Genomic DNA, 17178 nt, shown 5'->3' with positions numbered 1-17178 from the left:
ACACACACACACACAAACACATACACAAATTGGAAATTTAAACAAAAATCTTTGAAAATAAAAACCTAAATTTTTATTAGATTCAGTGGACTAAAACTTCCTGTTAAATGACTATGAACATTTGAAATTATTTTCAATTTCAATACATATCTTTTTGTGAACTAGTAATAAACAGTTGGCCAACTGGCAGTGGTTCATGAATACACTATGAATAGAAGTCATTTGAAATAATGGAGTTGTGCTGGGTAGGGCGGCACACACCTGTAATCCCAGCAACTTGGAAGGCAGAGGCAAAGAGGATTGCAAGTTTGAGACCAGCCTGAGCAGCTTAGCAAGGCCTGGAGAAACTCAGTGAGACCCCTGTCTCAAAATAAAAAATAAAAAGGACTGGGAATATAGCTTGGTGGCATATAGCCCCAGTACTGCTACTGGGTTCAATCCCCAGTACCATAAAGTAAAAAAAGAATAAAGAAAGAAAGGAGGTGAGAACTTTTATTTCTTCTTGCAAAAATGGAATAAAAATTACTTGTTACCTCCTCAAAGTGAACCACAGCTTTGACTTCTAACATTATAAATTTGTTTTTGCATATTATAAACCTTTATATTAATTGGATTATGTACTATGAATTCATTCGTATATGGCTTGTTTCTTTCATCATTATGTCTCTCAGTCTAATAATTAGTGCATGTGACAGAAGTTCATTTCTTTTTGTTCTATATAGAATTCCATTAATGTATCACAATTTATCCATTTTCCTGTTGATTGCCTCTTAATTTTTTTACAGCTTAGGGTCATAATAAATAATGCTTTTGAGGACACATTTGGTTTTTTGTGTACATATATGTGCTTCTCTTATGTATATACTTAGGGAGTGGAATTGCTGGGTCTTAGGGAGTAAGACCAGCTGCTTAGTCAGCTTTGGTAAATAATTGCCAAAAATCTCAGAACTTTCACAGCATGAGATAATTTACTCTGAAGGGAAACAACTGTGCATATTATCAACATGCTGGTGGTTCAAATCACAGAATTCATGCCAGAGGTAAACTCATTGTTATCATAAAAACTTGAAACATGAATAAAATGCATGTAGACTTTTAACAACAGCCCTAATTTTAATATAATATCAGACAAATATAACAAATGTGGGGTTGCCTTTAACCATAGTTAATGGCTTATTTGAAAATTTTAAAAGTTACACTAGAGATAGACATTCAGTATTTCCCTTTCTCAACATCAGAGAATTCTAATTAGAAAAAAAAAATCCTGAGACCATCAAAGTTGGCGAGTGGGTGTACTATATATTACTTGTCATTTACAAACGTTGAATATGGAAAATTTAAACAAATCTTATACATTGGGGGAATTCATATTAGATAGGAGCTATTTAAGTGAAATGACTGTAAGAATGACTTTAGAAAAAGAATGACTTTAGCCATAGCTCTTACTATGATATCAAAGAATTCAGATCAACAAAGTAAAGAATGGATGCTTTTTAATTAAATTTGACTATCTGATTAAGATAACCTAGTTAAATTACCTGTTCAAATGCATACTTCCCAGTTTTGCAAAAATGAAAATGGCCCTAAATGACCTTCTGTGGATGATGCAGAGGAGCCAGTCTGTCTTCAAACAGTTCTATACAGAGTCAGTTCTCATGAAGTCCCACAAACAAAGGTGCAAAGAGGATAAAAGATATGGAATACAACAGAGATAAGTGCACTCATATCTTCTAGGAAGTATTTTTTAATGCTTTAAAGAAAGTCTTATTGAATCTTTATATTTAAGCTGCTCTCCTTAGAAAATTTTGGCCCAGTAGTTTCTATTTTGTCATGAAACAAAATATATTCCAGAATCCTGCTTGAAGATTTCTTTTGAAGTTGGGGGATTTTTGACATTAATTTTCAGAAATTTTCACTTTGTGAATATTATAAATATGAAAGTTTTTTTTTTTTTTTTTTGGCAGTACCGGGGATCAAACTCAGGGCCTTCTGCAAGCACTTTGCAAGCACTCTACCAGCTGAGCTATCTCCCCAGTCCAAGAACTTTTCATGTAATTGATCTATTGCTATATGTGGGCAGCTCTGAGGCACAAACATGATTTTAGAATCCAAGTCTACTTACTCATATGTATAGGTATATATATATATATATATATATATATATATATACTTTTGCAGATTCATACTTTGTAGACCCAAATGCAAAATCATAAGACATGTGCAAAGATAATTATTCATTCAAAGGACTCCAGAGAGCATATCCATGTAATGTTTTATTTAAAAGTAAAGCATACTTTACTTGTCTCAGCAAAAGAAAGAGTATGTAAACACTGGGTTGGGGGTATCTGTGAATAATCCAGGTGCAAACTTCCCAGTGTCCTTATTCACAAACATACTGTCTCACTCCCTGTGGCCCCAGTGTCGGTATACAGTGCATCTTAAACATGAGCCTTTCTTGTTAGGTAATGCTTGAATTCCTCCACCCAATTTCCAGTCCAGCAAGAGTCAGCTTGCTGTGCCCTGTCACAACAGCAAAACAAAACAAAAATACACACTGCCTCTGGAATCAACTACTAAGATCCATATGAAACTTGGTTTTGGGAGCACTTGAAGGTCTCTGAAAGAGTTCTCTGTTCACTGATTACATAGTCTAGCCAGGCTATCTGATAGTTATGTCAATTGAAAATCATCAGTAAACAAATCGCCTCTGGGGGGTCTCCAGGGCAATAACAGATTTTAAATAATACCTTGTATATCTCCCTGCCCTAATCTCTACCAGGAATCAAATATATAGAGAGAGTCATCAGGGAGATAATGTTCGAGTTTTGCAGTCCAACTGTAAATCAACTCCATCCTCTAAATACAGTTCCTCAACTCCTTGTGTATTTTCTCATAGTATGTGACTAAGCCTGTCTCACTCCCTGTGGCCCCAGTGTCGGTATACAGTGCATCTTAAACATGAGCCTTTCTTGTTAGGTAATGCTTGAATTCCTCCACCCAATTTCCAGTCCAGCAAGAGTCAGCTTGCTGTGCCCTGTCACAACAGCAAAACAAAACAAAAATACACCTATTTCAATCATGAAACACAATACTTTATATAATCTCGGGTTTTTCAAAACTCTAGGTATGAACAATACCAAGTTCGAACATTGCTAGTAGAAATGCAAAATGGCTAAGCCATTCCCAGATACAATTTTGTCTTTTTTTTTTTTTTTTTTTTTTTTTTTTTTTTTTTGGTGGTGGTACTGGGGATTGAACCCAGGAACTCATGCAAACTAGGCAAGCATTTTACCACCAAGCTATACCCACAGCCCAATTTTCCAGTCTTTTAAGTTAAACATAAACTTCCCATATGACCCAGCAATCTCACTTATAAGTATTTATCCTAGAGAAATGAAAACTTATATTCACCTATGAACCTATGTATGAATGAATGTTTAGAGTATCACTTAATCAAAACTGGAAACAACCCAAGTGTGCTTCCGTGCGTAAATGGATATATTGTAGAACATTCACAAAATGGAGTGCTACTCACCAATTTTAAAAAAAGAACTACTGATATATGCAGCAATGTGGATGAACTTCAAATGCATTATGCTAAAGGAAAAAACCCACTCCAAAAAGTTATATGCCATTCGATTCTTTTATACGACATTCTGGAAAAGGCAAAAATATAAGAGCTGAGAACTAATCAGTGGTTGCCAAGTGTTTGAGTAGGGGAGGGTCTTATTACAAAGGACATGCACGAAGAAACTGAGGTGTTGGAATTGTTTTGTATCCTACTTGTGGCCACAGATAAAAATTTTTGCATGCTTTAAAAACAATATAAGTATAAATGCACAAAGTGAATTGTACTTTTGTAAGTTTTCTAAATAAATTTTAAAACTATAGATCTGTTCTCCAGCTCCATTATCAGCAGAATATCTGATTTGTCCCCTGCCCCACAAAAGACTGACTTCTAAATTACATGTCCAGTAGTCTGCAAGCACATGTGCATGCATGTATACACACACACACACACACACACACACAGAGGCTTGCTCACATGGTCTCATTTCTTGTTTCTCCATCAACTACAACACAAGGAATACAATGCACTTGGCTCATGTTTGTAACCTCCATTCACATAATCAGCCCCCATGTCTGGGGTGGGAGAGTTAGAGAGCTCACCTGTGGAAGATGTAACATAGGCTGTGTTCCAGGGGCATTCTCCAACAGAGATGACAATAGATGATCCACCAGCCAATATACCCAGAAGTACACTTGCAATCATTGGGAATGATATTAAGAGGGGTCAATCTGTTTCTACCCCTTGGTTCTCATCAGTATGCATAATTATAACACAATGCCATATAAAGTTCTGCATTCTAGAGGATGGTACTCCATCTTGGCAGAATATGTCCTTTGTGCCTTCATGTTGGCTGTACTTAGAGAAGGCCATTCCAATGCTTTATCAGGGGTATTTATAGACAGTGCAATAGGTGATACCACCAGTTCATCTCATTGGTATGGGTCAACCCCTATTATTTTTTTGCTGGAAAGTGAATTTCCTAATAATACTACAATATGTGAGATACCATGCCTTCGTGTCAGGCATTCTTTAAGTACCAGAATAGTGGTGTTGGCTGAGGACTTGTGGACAGAAAAGGCAAAATCATACCCAGAATAGTTGTTCCTAAGAACAAACTGTAGGCTCTTGCAGGATAGAAGAGACCCAATTTGATGAACCCAACTAGATCGTACATGGTTGCTTGGTTTTCTCAAAGAACAGTGCCAATGAAGGTTCATCTTTGATCTCTCTTACTAGAAGATTGGATAGTCAGAGGCAGCAGCATCTAGAGTTCAAAATACAGAGGTCATCCATAGTCTTCATTATTTATAATTACTACCAACTTGTGTATGTGCCACAATGCCTGAACTGGAGGGCAGGTGATTAAGGCTAGCTAATAACAACCTAAGTCATTTTACGTATTTGGATGTTTAGTGACTTTTTGATGCTCCTTAGTGGATTAATGTGATACAAAGATCTTCACGCATCATGCCCACTATTTCATATGTCCATCTATTTGCCTTTGTACCTTATAGTCTATTACTATGGTAGCCAATTTCATGTGTTGGCTAGGCTAGGCTACAGTTCCTAGTAATTTAAACACAAATAAAGGTATTGCTATGAAGGTACTTTGTAGATGGACTACATTCCATAATCAGTTGATGCTCTCAAAGAGAAAGAGATTTATTTTTTAAGTTAGATGACAATTGTGGAAGCTGGCAAGTGCAAAATCTACAGGGTAGCTCAACAGACTAGAAACTCCGGAAAAAATTAATGCTATAATTGAAACTGGGGTTGTAGCTCAGTGGTAAAATACTTGCCTCACATGCATGAGGCCCTGGATCTTCAGCACCACATAAATAAATAAAATAAAGGTATTGTGTCCATTTAGAACTTAAAAAAATTAAAAAATAAAAGAAACCCAAGGCAGTCTGATGGCAGAATTTTCTCCTCTGAGGGAAGTGGGTCTTTTAAGGCCTTCAACTGGTTGGAGCATAATCTGCTTTACTCAAAGCCTGATTTAAAAGTTAATTTCATCTAAGAAAAACATGGAAATAACTAGAATAATGTTTGACAAAATATAGGTTTACCATGACAAGGATATATTAACTCTCCAGCCCTACCCTGTTATCTAGTCCTATATTAACTCTCCAGCCCTACCCTGTTATCTAGTCCTATATTAACTCTCCAGTCCTACCCTGTTATCTAGTCCACAGGGACCTTGATCAGCTTTCCCTTCTAGAAGACACCATGATGGTCCATTATATTGATAATATCATGCTGATTGGACTTGGTAAGCAGGAAACAACAAATACTCTGGACATATTGGTAAAGCTTTTTTTTTTTTTTTTTTGGTAGTACTAGAGATTGAACCCAGGACACTTTACTACGAACAACATCCCCAATACTTTCTTTCTTTAATTTAATTTTTGATACAGGATCTCACTAAGTTGCTAAGGCTGGCCTTGAACTTGCAATCCTACTGTCTCAGCCACCCAAGTTGCTAGGATTACAGGAGTGCACCATTGTATGCCCAACTTGCTGAGACATTTGTTAAGAGGGTGGGAAGTCTGGCAAAAATTTCTATGGGGTTAGTAGTGTGGTGCATTTTGAGATAGCCTTTATAAAGTGAAGAATAAATTTTTCTACTTGCCTCCACAAACAACAAAAATAGAACTACAATATGTAGTTAGCTTTTTTGCACCGTATTCTTTATTTGGGCTTGCTATTCTAAGGCAAGAAATTAATTTCCAGTCAGGCACAGTGCTATATGCTGTGATCCCAGTGACTCAGGGAGGCTGATGGAGGAGGATGGCAAGTTTGAGGTTAGCATCAGCAACTCAGCAAGACACTGACTCAAAAAAGAAAAGAAAAGAACTGGGGATGTATCTCAGTGGTGGTAAAGCACCCCTGGTTCAATCCCCAGTACCTTCCCACAAAAATTAGTATACACAATATATAGATAAATCCATCCTATAACACAAAGTTAGCAGTGTTTTTGTTTGCCCAAAGAATTTTAAATTTTTACCAATAATATTCCTGAAATATAAAATAAACTGGTAGTAGTTGTTGACCTTGGTCAGGAGAAGAAAATAGACTGAGATAACTCAAAATAGCTCCCTCTCCTAGGGCCAAGATCCAGACTTCCTTGAAAAAGGGCTGGGGAGATAGCTCAGTTGGTAGAGTGCTTGCCTTGCAAGCACAAAGCCCTGGGTTCGATCCCCAGCACCGCAAAAAAAAAAAAAAAAAAAAAAAAAAAAAAAAAAAAAAAAAAAGAAAGAAAGAAAAGGTTATAGCCATGGTTTGGTGAATGGCCAAGTAGGATTTGCTTGAAACCAACTCTCTGGACAGATGGGGGAACTCATCTTTAGAGATACGCCACTATACTTCAGAACTTGCTTTAAAGGCACCAGAGTGTGCATTAGAGGGAGTTGCTAGAGACTGGGCTGCTGGATGTTGCACACTACAGAAGCCAGATGCTAAGGAAACAATGTACTACAGGCGCCTGACAAGAATGAGACAAAACCAGGAGATGGGAGAACACTCCTCTGCTATCTCTCCAGCACTCTACTGACAAAACTTAATATTATGACAGCTAGCAAGAGAGGCACATTTATAGGGCCCAGTTCCAATAATGCACAGCAGGCAATGAAGTATTTGGAACTGAGAGTCAATTAATTGATCGTTGGCACAATGTTTTTAATTTCCCAGAACATATAAAAAATAAATGAAATGGGTCAAATATGGACCAACAATGAGAATATGCCATAAATCAAGAATTATAGCCAGGTGTGGTGGTATATTCCTGTAATTCCAGCAGCTTGGGAGACTGGGACAGGAGAACCACTTGTTCAAATTCAGCCTCAACAATGTAGTGAGGCCCTAATCAATGCAGTAAGACCCTGTCTCCAAATAAAAGACAAAAATGGACTGGGGTTAGTGGTTAAGCACCCGAGTTCAATCCCCAGTACCAATAAATAAATAAATAAATAAATAAAGAATTATAACTAATTTACTTTTGTTGTCCAAAGAATTTAGGGACTTTATCTAGAATATTCATAGACGAACACAAAAGAAACAGCAGTGATTGTGCCTGTGGGGGGATGTAGCTACAGGAGTGGATATTAGGGAAGATTTATTTTTCACTTTACTTTTTTGGCAATTTTTGAATTTTGTTAACATGTACTTTCATTACCTAAATGAAATTAAAAAAAAAAAAAACTTTTTAAAAAGATCAATGTAGTATCAGAACACACACTCCAGACAGTCTTTAGTCCTACTGTTGGGACTCTACCCAATAGAAATAAAAGAAATAGATCCAAGACAGAGAATTGGAGGAAGGCATTTCTAATTGCTCTGTGGCTCAGGATTAAAGCAGCAACAGTACTGCTTCTCAGCAAGGTGGGTGAAAGAGGGAATTCACTGAAATTGAATATCGGACAGTGTTTTAGAGACTCAGAAATTTAGGTGTATTGAACAAAGAACAAGAAAGAGAACATGGGAGCCCAGCTGGTTATGCAATGGTAGCAGTGCTGGTTCACTGTGGAGGGAAGGGATAACCGAGAGAAGCGCAATGGACGGATTTGGTATGGAAAAACTTAAAGATCAGAAAAGTGGTGACCTTAGCTGATCCAGAGTCTGCACTGTAAACTGGTGTTTGAAAACTGCTGTTTTATAACTGGCACAGGAGGCATCTTGAGGAGGCCATGCTGCAGCTTGCTGCTGTGAGAGTCTGGGAGATCAGGGCAAAACAAGTTTTAAGATGAAACTTGATAGAGGACATCCCTGTCTTGTTCCCATTTTTAAAGGGAATGGTTTCAGTTTTTCTCCATTAAGAATGATGTTGACCACGGGCTTAGCATAAATAGCCTTTACAATGTTCAGGTATGTTCCTACTATCCCTATTTTTTCTAGTGTGTTGAGCATGAAGGGGTGTTGTATTTTGTCAAACGCTTTTTCTGCATCAATTGAAATAACCGTATGATTCTTATCCTTAAGTGTATTGACATGATGGATTATGTTTATTGATTTACGGATGTTAAACCATCCTTACATTCCAGGGATGAACCCCACTTGATCGTGGTGCACAATTTTCTTAATAGGTTTTTGGATATGGTTTGCAAGTATTTTGTTAAGGATCTTTGCATCTATATTCATCAAGGATATTGGTCTAAAATTTTCTTTCCTTAATGTGTCTTTGCCTGGTTTCCATATGAGGGTGATACTAGCTTCATAGAATGAATTTGGTAGGGTACCCTCCTATTCTATTTCCTGGAATACTTTGAGAAGTATTGGAATGAGTTCTTCTTTGAAGGTCTTGTAGAACTCGGCCACTTTCACCACTTCTATTCAATATTGTCCTCGAAACTCTAGCCAGAGCAATTAGACAGACTAAAGAAATTAAAGGGATACGAAAAGGAAAAGAGGAACTTAAGCTGTCACTATTTGCTGATGACATGATTCTATATTTAGAGGATCCAAAAAACTCCTCCAGAAAACTTCTAGACCTCATCAATGAATTCAGCAAAATAGCAGGCTATAAAATCAACATGCATATATCCAAAATTTTTTTATACACAAGTGATGAAACATCTGAAAGGGAAATGAGGAAAACAACTCCATTTGCAATAGCCTCAAAAAAAAAAATTCTTGGGAATCAATCTAACCAAAGAGGTAAAAGATCTCTACAATGAAAACTACAAAACACTGAAGAAAGAAATTGAGGAAGACCTTAGAAGATGGAAAGATCTTCCATGTTCTTGGATAGGCAGAATTAATATTGTCAAAATGGCCATACTACCTAAAGTGCTATAAAGATTCAATGCAATTCCAATTAAAATCCCAATGATGTACCTTACAGAAATAGAGCAAGCAATCATGAAATTCATCTGGAAGAATAAGAAACCCAGAATAGCTAAAGCAATCCTTAGCAGGAAGAGTGAAACGGGGTATCGCAATACCAGAACTTCAACTATACTATAAAGCAATAGTAACAAAAACGGCATGGTATTGGTACCAAAATAGACAGGTAGATCAATGGTACAGAATAGAGGACATGGACACAAACCCAAATAAATATAATTTTCTCATACTAGACAAAGGTGCCAAAAAAATGCAATGGAGAAAAGATAGCCTCTTCAACAAATGGTGCTGGGAAAACTGGAAATCCATATGCAGCAGAATGAAACTAAAACCCTATCTCTCACCCTGCACAAAAATCAACTCACAATGGATCAAGGACCTTGAAATCAGACCAGAGACCCTTCATCTTATAGAAGAAAAAGTAGGTCCAAATCTTCAACATGTCGGTCTAGGATCAGACTTCCTTAACAGGACTCCCATAGCACAAGAAATAAAAGAAAGAATCAACAACTGGGATAGGTTCAAACTAAAAAGCTTTCTCTCAGCAAAGGAAACTATCAGCAATGTGAAGAGAGAACCTATAGAGGGGAGAAAATCTTTGCCACTCATACTGCAGATAAAGCACTAATTTCCAGAATATATAAAGAACTCAAAAAACTCTACACCAAGAACACAAATAATCCAATCAACAAATGGGCTAAGGATTTGAACAGACACTTCACAGAAGATCTACAAGCAATCAACAGATATATGAAAAAATGTTCAACATCCCTAGTAATAAGAGAAATAAGAGAAAAGATTCCATCTCACCCGAATTAGAATGGCGATTATCAAGAACACAAGCAACAATAGTTATTGGCGAGGATGTGGGGAAAAAGGTACACTCATACATTGCTGGTGGAGTTGCAAATTACTGCAGCCACTCTGGAAAGCAGTTTGGAGATTCCTCAGAAAGCTTGGAATGGAACCACCATTTGACCCAGCTATCCCACTCCTCAGCCTATACCCAAAGTACTTAAAATCAGCATACTACAGAGATACGGCCACATCAATGTTCATAGCTGCTCAGTTCACTATAGCCAGATTGTGGAACCAACCTAGAAGTCCTTCAATTAAAGAAACTGTGGTATATATATACAATGGACTATTACTCAGCTATAAGAATAATAAAATTATGGCATTTGCAGGCAAATGGATGAAATTGGAGAATATCATGCTAAGTGAGATAAGCCAGTCTCAAAAAACCAAAGGACAAATGATCTCACTGATAAGTGGATGATGACACATAATGGGGGGGTGGGAGGGGGGCAAGAATGGAGGAAGGAGGGACTGTATAGAGGGAAAAGAGGGGTGGGAGGGGTGGGGGGGAAGGAAAAAAATAACAGAATGAATCAAACATCATTACCCTATGTAGATGTATGATTACACAAATGGTATGCCTTTACTTCATGTACAAACAACATGTATCCCATTTGTTTACAATAAAAATAAATTTAAAAAAATATATAAACCTTCATTGTCTAAAACACAATTCTTCATTTTTTTCCCAAATAGTGCTTTAAGGAAAGTCTCACATTTTTATCTTTAAACATTATTTAAGCTTTTAATTTTTCATGTTATTATTTTAAAACATTTATTTTCTGTAGAGTTTTATCATTTTCCATTGTTTCGAGCTGTTAGTGGAGTTATACTGTGATTAATATGCACATGTTGTTTTGTTGGAAACTTGAAACACTGTCCATGTCAGATGTAGTCTGCCAAACTTTGGAAACCCATAATATTTGTTGATTTTTCTTTTTAGATACTAAATAATTTCTATGTGTCAGGATAGAAGATTTCAGGGCTAACTTTAAACTGTTATTTCATTATCTTGTCAACTTCAATTTATTTTGTGTCAGGGTATTCAATAATGAAGATACTTGTTAAACTTCTTATGGCTTAGAATAATGATCTATTTATACAAGTTCTGTGCTTCCTTCTGTGAGTATCAGCACTATTAGTACTATTTAGGATCAGTAGATCAGTACCATATTAGATATCTCAATGTGGGAGTGTGTGAATTTTGCTAATTAGCTACTGTGACAATGTTTACTACAATTCATCAGATATTTTTTACCCCAGCACAATTGTCATTTTAGACTGGATGTGTTTTTGTGGTGAAGGCTGTCCTATGCGTTGTAGGATACTGAGCAGCATCCCTATCCTCATCTATTAAATGTTAATAATACTGCATCCTCCCCCACTTCGGTTGTGACAATCGAAAACACTCCAGGCATTGCTAAATGTCCCCTGGAGGAAAACGGGTGGGAATCCCTAAATGAGAACTATTTTAGTACAGAAAAATGTTCCTATGCTGTTAAGAGAATTTTACTTTTGATGGTTCAAGAAGTTACTTAGAATTATATACTTAAATTTGTACACACATTTAAATAGGTTTCGAGTTATACTATTTATTTTATATCTTATACAAAACACTTTTAGTATAGTGTTTGTTTCTATTCTGATTGGGTTGAGCATGAGTTTTGTTGGTTATACAAAATAAAATTGTTTTATATTGCTATTTGATTAGCCATAGTACCATGTAAATGCTGAAACATATAAAAAAAACTGTAAATATGTTTGCCTCTGAGGTTGTCTTCTATCTTTATTAAAAACTAGATTTTCTGTAAGATTGAAACATTGTTTTACCTGAAACTCTGAAGCATTTAGGGGAGATAGTTGTAAAAAAATAAGTTCATGCTTAATTTCATACATTTATGGTAGGACACTTTGACCTGAGTTATCTATCCTCTACTCTGCTTTGGTGACTCTGTGTGTGTGTGTGTATGTGTGTGTGTGTGTGTGTGTGTGTGTGTGTGTGTGTGTGTTCACAAGAACTTGGGGCCCATCTTTTAAAAATATAAACAGTAAGGTAAATAAAGACCTATTTTTGGTAGGTAGAAGACTAACTTGTTTCAAACTATGAAACTACTTCCTGTCAAAAAGGGTAGGGGAGCTTTGTTTTCCTCTGGGTAAAGACAGTTAGCTAACATAGATACATCTGCAATTACCAGGTGTGTCTGGGTATGGGGAAGAACTATGTGTGAACATTGTTGCTGCATCTTATTCCTGAAGCAATCATTATTGTTTATTATGAGAACTTGGAGAACTTGTATGCAATTCATTGTCTGTATAAAAAGGGTGAGATTTTTTTTTGTCTTGGCCATCTTTTAGTAGGATTTCCTGCATCTCCCTGATAGGCATTTGGTTTGATGCTTATTCAACATTAAAAGTTTATTGTGCTGTGGAGAGGATTATTGAGTTGGGAGATTTTGTTTTCAATAACAGTTTGGTTTCACCAGTGCTTTTATTCTTTTTACCAGGAAAACAGGAAGAATTAAGTTAGGCTTCCTGAATCCTCACTATGTTCTTTAGGCCAGGGAATTATATTCTGCTGTTGGGCAGACGCTGTGGCAATGGAGCATGTTGAAAGACTCTTCTTTTTGCACAATAGGGCTTTGACTCTTACTGCTGCTGTAGTTTGAAATAAGATGTATTGGGGAAGGAAAACACTGGCAGATAGGCCCTGGAGAGTAAGTCTCCTACTGAATCCTCTGCCACCTCTGCTTTTCTGCTAAATAAATCCAGAAATAAAGCTATAAGCCTTTAGGCAAATTACTTAAGAAGGTTTCTGTCTTTCCTTTCTTTCTCCCTTCCCCCTCTCCTTCCTTCTTTTAAGAGTTTTTGTTTAAGAAGTTCAGAAAAGTTATTAACTTCACTGAAGCATGAGGCAATTTAACATCTAGCAGTTTCCTTGAGGATATTTCTTGTGGGTGGTTAACAAAGAATTATCCAACTTATTTCCAGTCAGGAGGAAAATGCTGACTCATGCCATCCTCGTTCAGTCCTCCCTAGGAGAAGCCCGGCTGGCTGCTGTCTCACTGCTTTCCCCTACCCTTTTCCTGTTTTTAGTACTTGCTGATATGTTGGCTTAACTAATGTCTTTTAGACATTTTTCTCAATATTTTAAAAAATCTTTAAGACAATTTATAAAAAAATGAAAATTGCTGAGTAAAGGTTATTCCTATATTCCAGCAATACTGACACTCTGTTTCTATTGATGTATGGTAGTCTGCAGGACATTTTGTTCTTTCACCATGATAGAAACAGTAAATGTGCATATTGGTTGTCAAAAAAAATAAGTAGAATTGGTGTCTGTGTGGTGGTGACTTGTTCTCATCCAAGAACATGACTCTCCCATTCCACACACTAATGTGACCTATAAAAACAAAAATAAATTAATGCAAAGTTTGTGGAGAATATAAGTCAGCTCCCTAGATTTGTTGTTCCTGTGTTTTCTAATTTCTTTCTGAACTAAAAGCAGAGGTGGGGGGCAGGGGAAAGGACATATTGCAATATAGCAATTTTAAGTAAATAAAAATACTTTATTATAATATGTCCTCCATATCATTTGGGTAGTGTTTGCATTGATTTCTTAAGCACAATATAGGTGTTCTATGAACAGACACCATGAAACAAATAAAATTAATCTCAATTATTTTGGGCTTCCTGTGCTGACCCTGAATAACCCAATTTAGCAGTCTGAACTTATTCTTTAAAAACTCCTTATTCCTGTATCTTTTCAAATAAAAGTTTTATTTCAAATAATAATAAAAAAAAAAAAAAGATGAAACTTGATTCCTCACTTCTGCTGGCAAGTGAGACTAGTTTCTTTGCTTCTGCTGGTGAATGGGGTCTGCATAAGTTATCAGGCCTCTGCGGCTGGGAAGTGTTTCAGCTCTTCATGGTGGGCTACCCTCTCCAGGGTTGCAGAAGACCCCAGCAGTTCACCATCAATTTCTTCTTCTTTCTGGGTTCTTGTTTTGTGAATTTTAAGAATGAAACCACAGATCAGGATGAGTGTAAGAGTAGGATGTATTGAAGAATCAAAACAGGGACAGAACTCTTGCAGTATAAGAGGCGACCCAATAGCAAGTTTTCTCCATCTGAGTGTCCTTGTCTTGTTTATAAAGCACATGGTCATTGCTATTGGTCCAAACTTAGGCTAATTAGGTTTTGGAAAAGTACTAATGCTACTGGTCAATTCTTGAGTCCCAGCTTTCATTCAGGTCTATCCTACTTCCATTTTCTGGCCATTGGATGGCCTATGCTCACAGGTTCTGGGCTGTAGTGCTGTGTGGAGTGGGCTTCTGCAGCAGGTGAATGTTCTGTGCCCAGGCCTGGCTGGAAAAGGGTGACAGGTTGGCATACCTTGCTTCTGTGTACCTCAGGCCTGCCAGACCTACATGGTGGACTCTATGTGACTATAGGCCACACTTGCTGCCCACACTCCAACCTGCTTGGGTGGCCATTCCATGGCAGTACCACTCTGCTGCCACTTCTTGGCAGGAACCAGTAGGCCAGCTGTGTGGCTTGGCAGCCTGGGAGCTATATCAATAGCAAACATTGCCATACTGCTCTGGCAAGTGCCTAATGTATGACCTAGAGTGTACCTAGCAGAATGTGAATGAAACAGACACAGAGAAGATTTACCCAGGGGGATTCAAGTCATAAAAATGAAGGAAAGTCAAATTCCCTTTCCGTTTGAGTCTGGTGGTTAATGTGACCAGCTCAAGAAGTCCAGGAAACTGAACAGGCGGGTGTGAATACATTCAGGGACTAAGGATGTGAAGGTTGTATTAATGGGCAGCAGAGTATATGGAGGGTTGGATCCCCATCCCCATGAGTAGAATTCTTGGGAGGCCCCTGAGATCCAAACTCCCAGCAGAGATCAGCATTTGCCAAACCTAGGAGTATGTCGATCTAATCTCTCCAGTACAGGTATTATCCAACAAAACCCCTAAGGCCTGATTAGACCTCAGACCCAGTCACAGAGACTCCCCTCATAGAACTCTGCAGCAACCCCACCCTGATAGTGCATAAATCTGGTCTATGCAGAAAAACCACCAACTGACAATTCTACTCATCCCATCCAACCTTATACTGTTGAGAAGGGAGCATTAAAGCTATTGCAACCATCTTCAGTTTGAGGTTCTTCCAAATGGCAGCCAGTGAGCAACATGGAAAAATAGGTTAACAATAGCTGCTCTTCCTCTCTCTCAGTGAATAGCCCAAGAAGAAATAGGTAGGAGAACACCTGGACTTAGGTAATGAACATCTATTCTCAGCAAGCAGTTTGACTGCTCAGTGGATATGATTCTTTGGTTTTTCCTTTTTTTTTTTTTTTTTTTCTTTTTTTGGTGTTCTTGCTGTGCTGATTGGTTCATAGAAATAATACATATATGTATACATGTTTATTTTTCTCTTTTTTAGCATCTTTTTATGATAGGTATTACTTGTCTTGTAGTTTGAGGATTAGTGTTTTTGTTTTGTTTGTTTCTCTTTCCTTCTCTGGTTAACAGCCAAATTCTCTTGTCCTCTCTCTCTCTCCCTTTAGTGTTTACTATTCTTTCTCCTCCTTCTTTATAGCTGTCACTTGTTACATCTCTTCTGCATTCTCTGTTCACATTTTGAACATTCTAAACTCTCTCCTACCTTTCTATTACATTTTCTTTTCTCTTAATGAACTGTATTTTTACCATTTTTAGAACTATTCAGTTTATATAACTGGTCCCCACCATTCATGTTCTTTAAATTATTAGTGCTGTGATGATATAGTTGACACTGTGAATGATATAGTTGACACATGCTCTTTACTTTAATGCCAGATCTGGTTCACAGATAATTTCTATTTTGCTGTTGGCAATTGTTGATCCCGGAATTCCTATTTTTGTGGTAATTAGTGTTACAGAAATCATAGTAGGAACTGGTATTTATTACTGTTTGTTCCCTTTTTCTGTGAGGTGCTGGGAATCTACAGGGACATAAGTTCACAAGGGAGATTCTGCTGCTGAACTAAACCCAGCCAAAAGATAGCACACTTTACTCCACAAATTAAGCACATTCAAACCTCAAACTTCAACTTACTTTAATACAAAGAATAGAATAGACAAAAACCCAAACTAAAGACCAGGCCCCAAGTAGGAAAGGCTAGGTATAGGCTTTCAGGTCTCATTCATGGACATCCTCTCCTACAGCAAAAATAGAATTAACACAAAGACTGGATACCACATCTATAATGGGGTTTCAATCTAGATCACTCTTGGGTACTTTGTCAAGAGAAAAAAAGACACACATGGTATTAAAAGAGAAATTCATCTCAACAGATGCATAAAACCAACACAGGAACATAATATGAAAAAACCAAAATAACATAATGCCTCCTAAAGTTGACAATTCATCAGCAACTGACTAAAAAGATATTTAAGTGTATAAGATATCAGATAAATAAATTAAAAGAATGATTATAAAAATGATCAACAAATTCCAAGAGAATACAGAAAATCAACTGAATTAATTAAGAAAGTCAGTCCAGAATATGAAAGAGAAATTCAATAAGGAGATAGAGATATTGAAAAAGAACCAAACAAATCTTGGAAATGAAAGACACAATAAATTAAATAAAATGACCAGTTGACAATCTAATAGAGTAGACCACAATGAATACAGCATCTCAGAGCTAGAAAACAAAGTGACCAGGCTTGAACGAATTATTCAGACAGTATTAAAGAAAATAAGTAACCATGACCAGAATCTACAAAAACCCTGGGACAACATTAAGAGACAAAATTTAAGAATCAATGAAATTGAAAAGGATTGCAAAATACAGCCTAATGGAATCAATAACCTCTTAGGGGAAATAATTTCCAAACCTTGAGAATGAGATG

At 36.9% G+C, this 17178-nt stretch overlaps 1 protein-coding gene across 1 annotated transcript in view; it reads left to right on the top strand.

The window, feature by feature from the left end:
- Znf567 (zinc finger protein 567) overlaps positions 1 to 17178 on the top strand; it is an 81736-nt gene that overhangs the window by 8421 nt on the left and 56137 nt on the right. The gene's annotated exons all lie outside the window — the stretch shown is intronic.

Source organism: Sciurus carolinensis, chromosome 16 (assembly GCF_902686445.1).
Source record: "Sciurus carolinensis chromosome 16, mSciCar1.2, whole genome shotgun sequence".
Lineage (NCBI taxonomy): Eukaryota > Metazoa > Chordata > Mammalia > Rodentia > Sciuridae > Sciurus > Sciurus carolinensis.
This window is presented reverse-complemented; position numbering and strand designations above follow the sequence as displayed.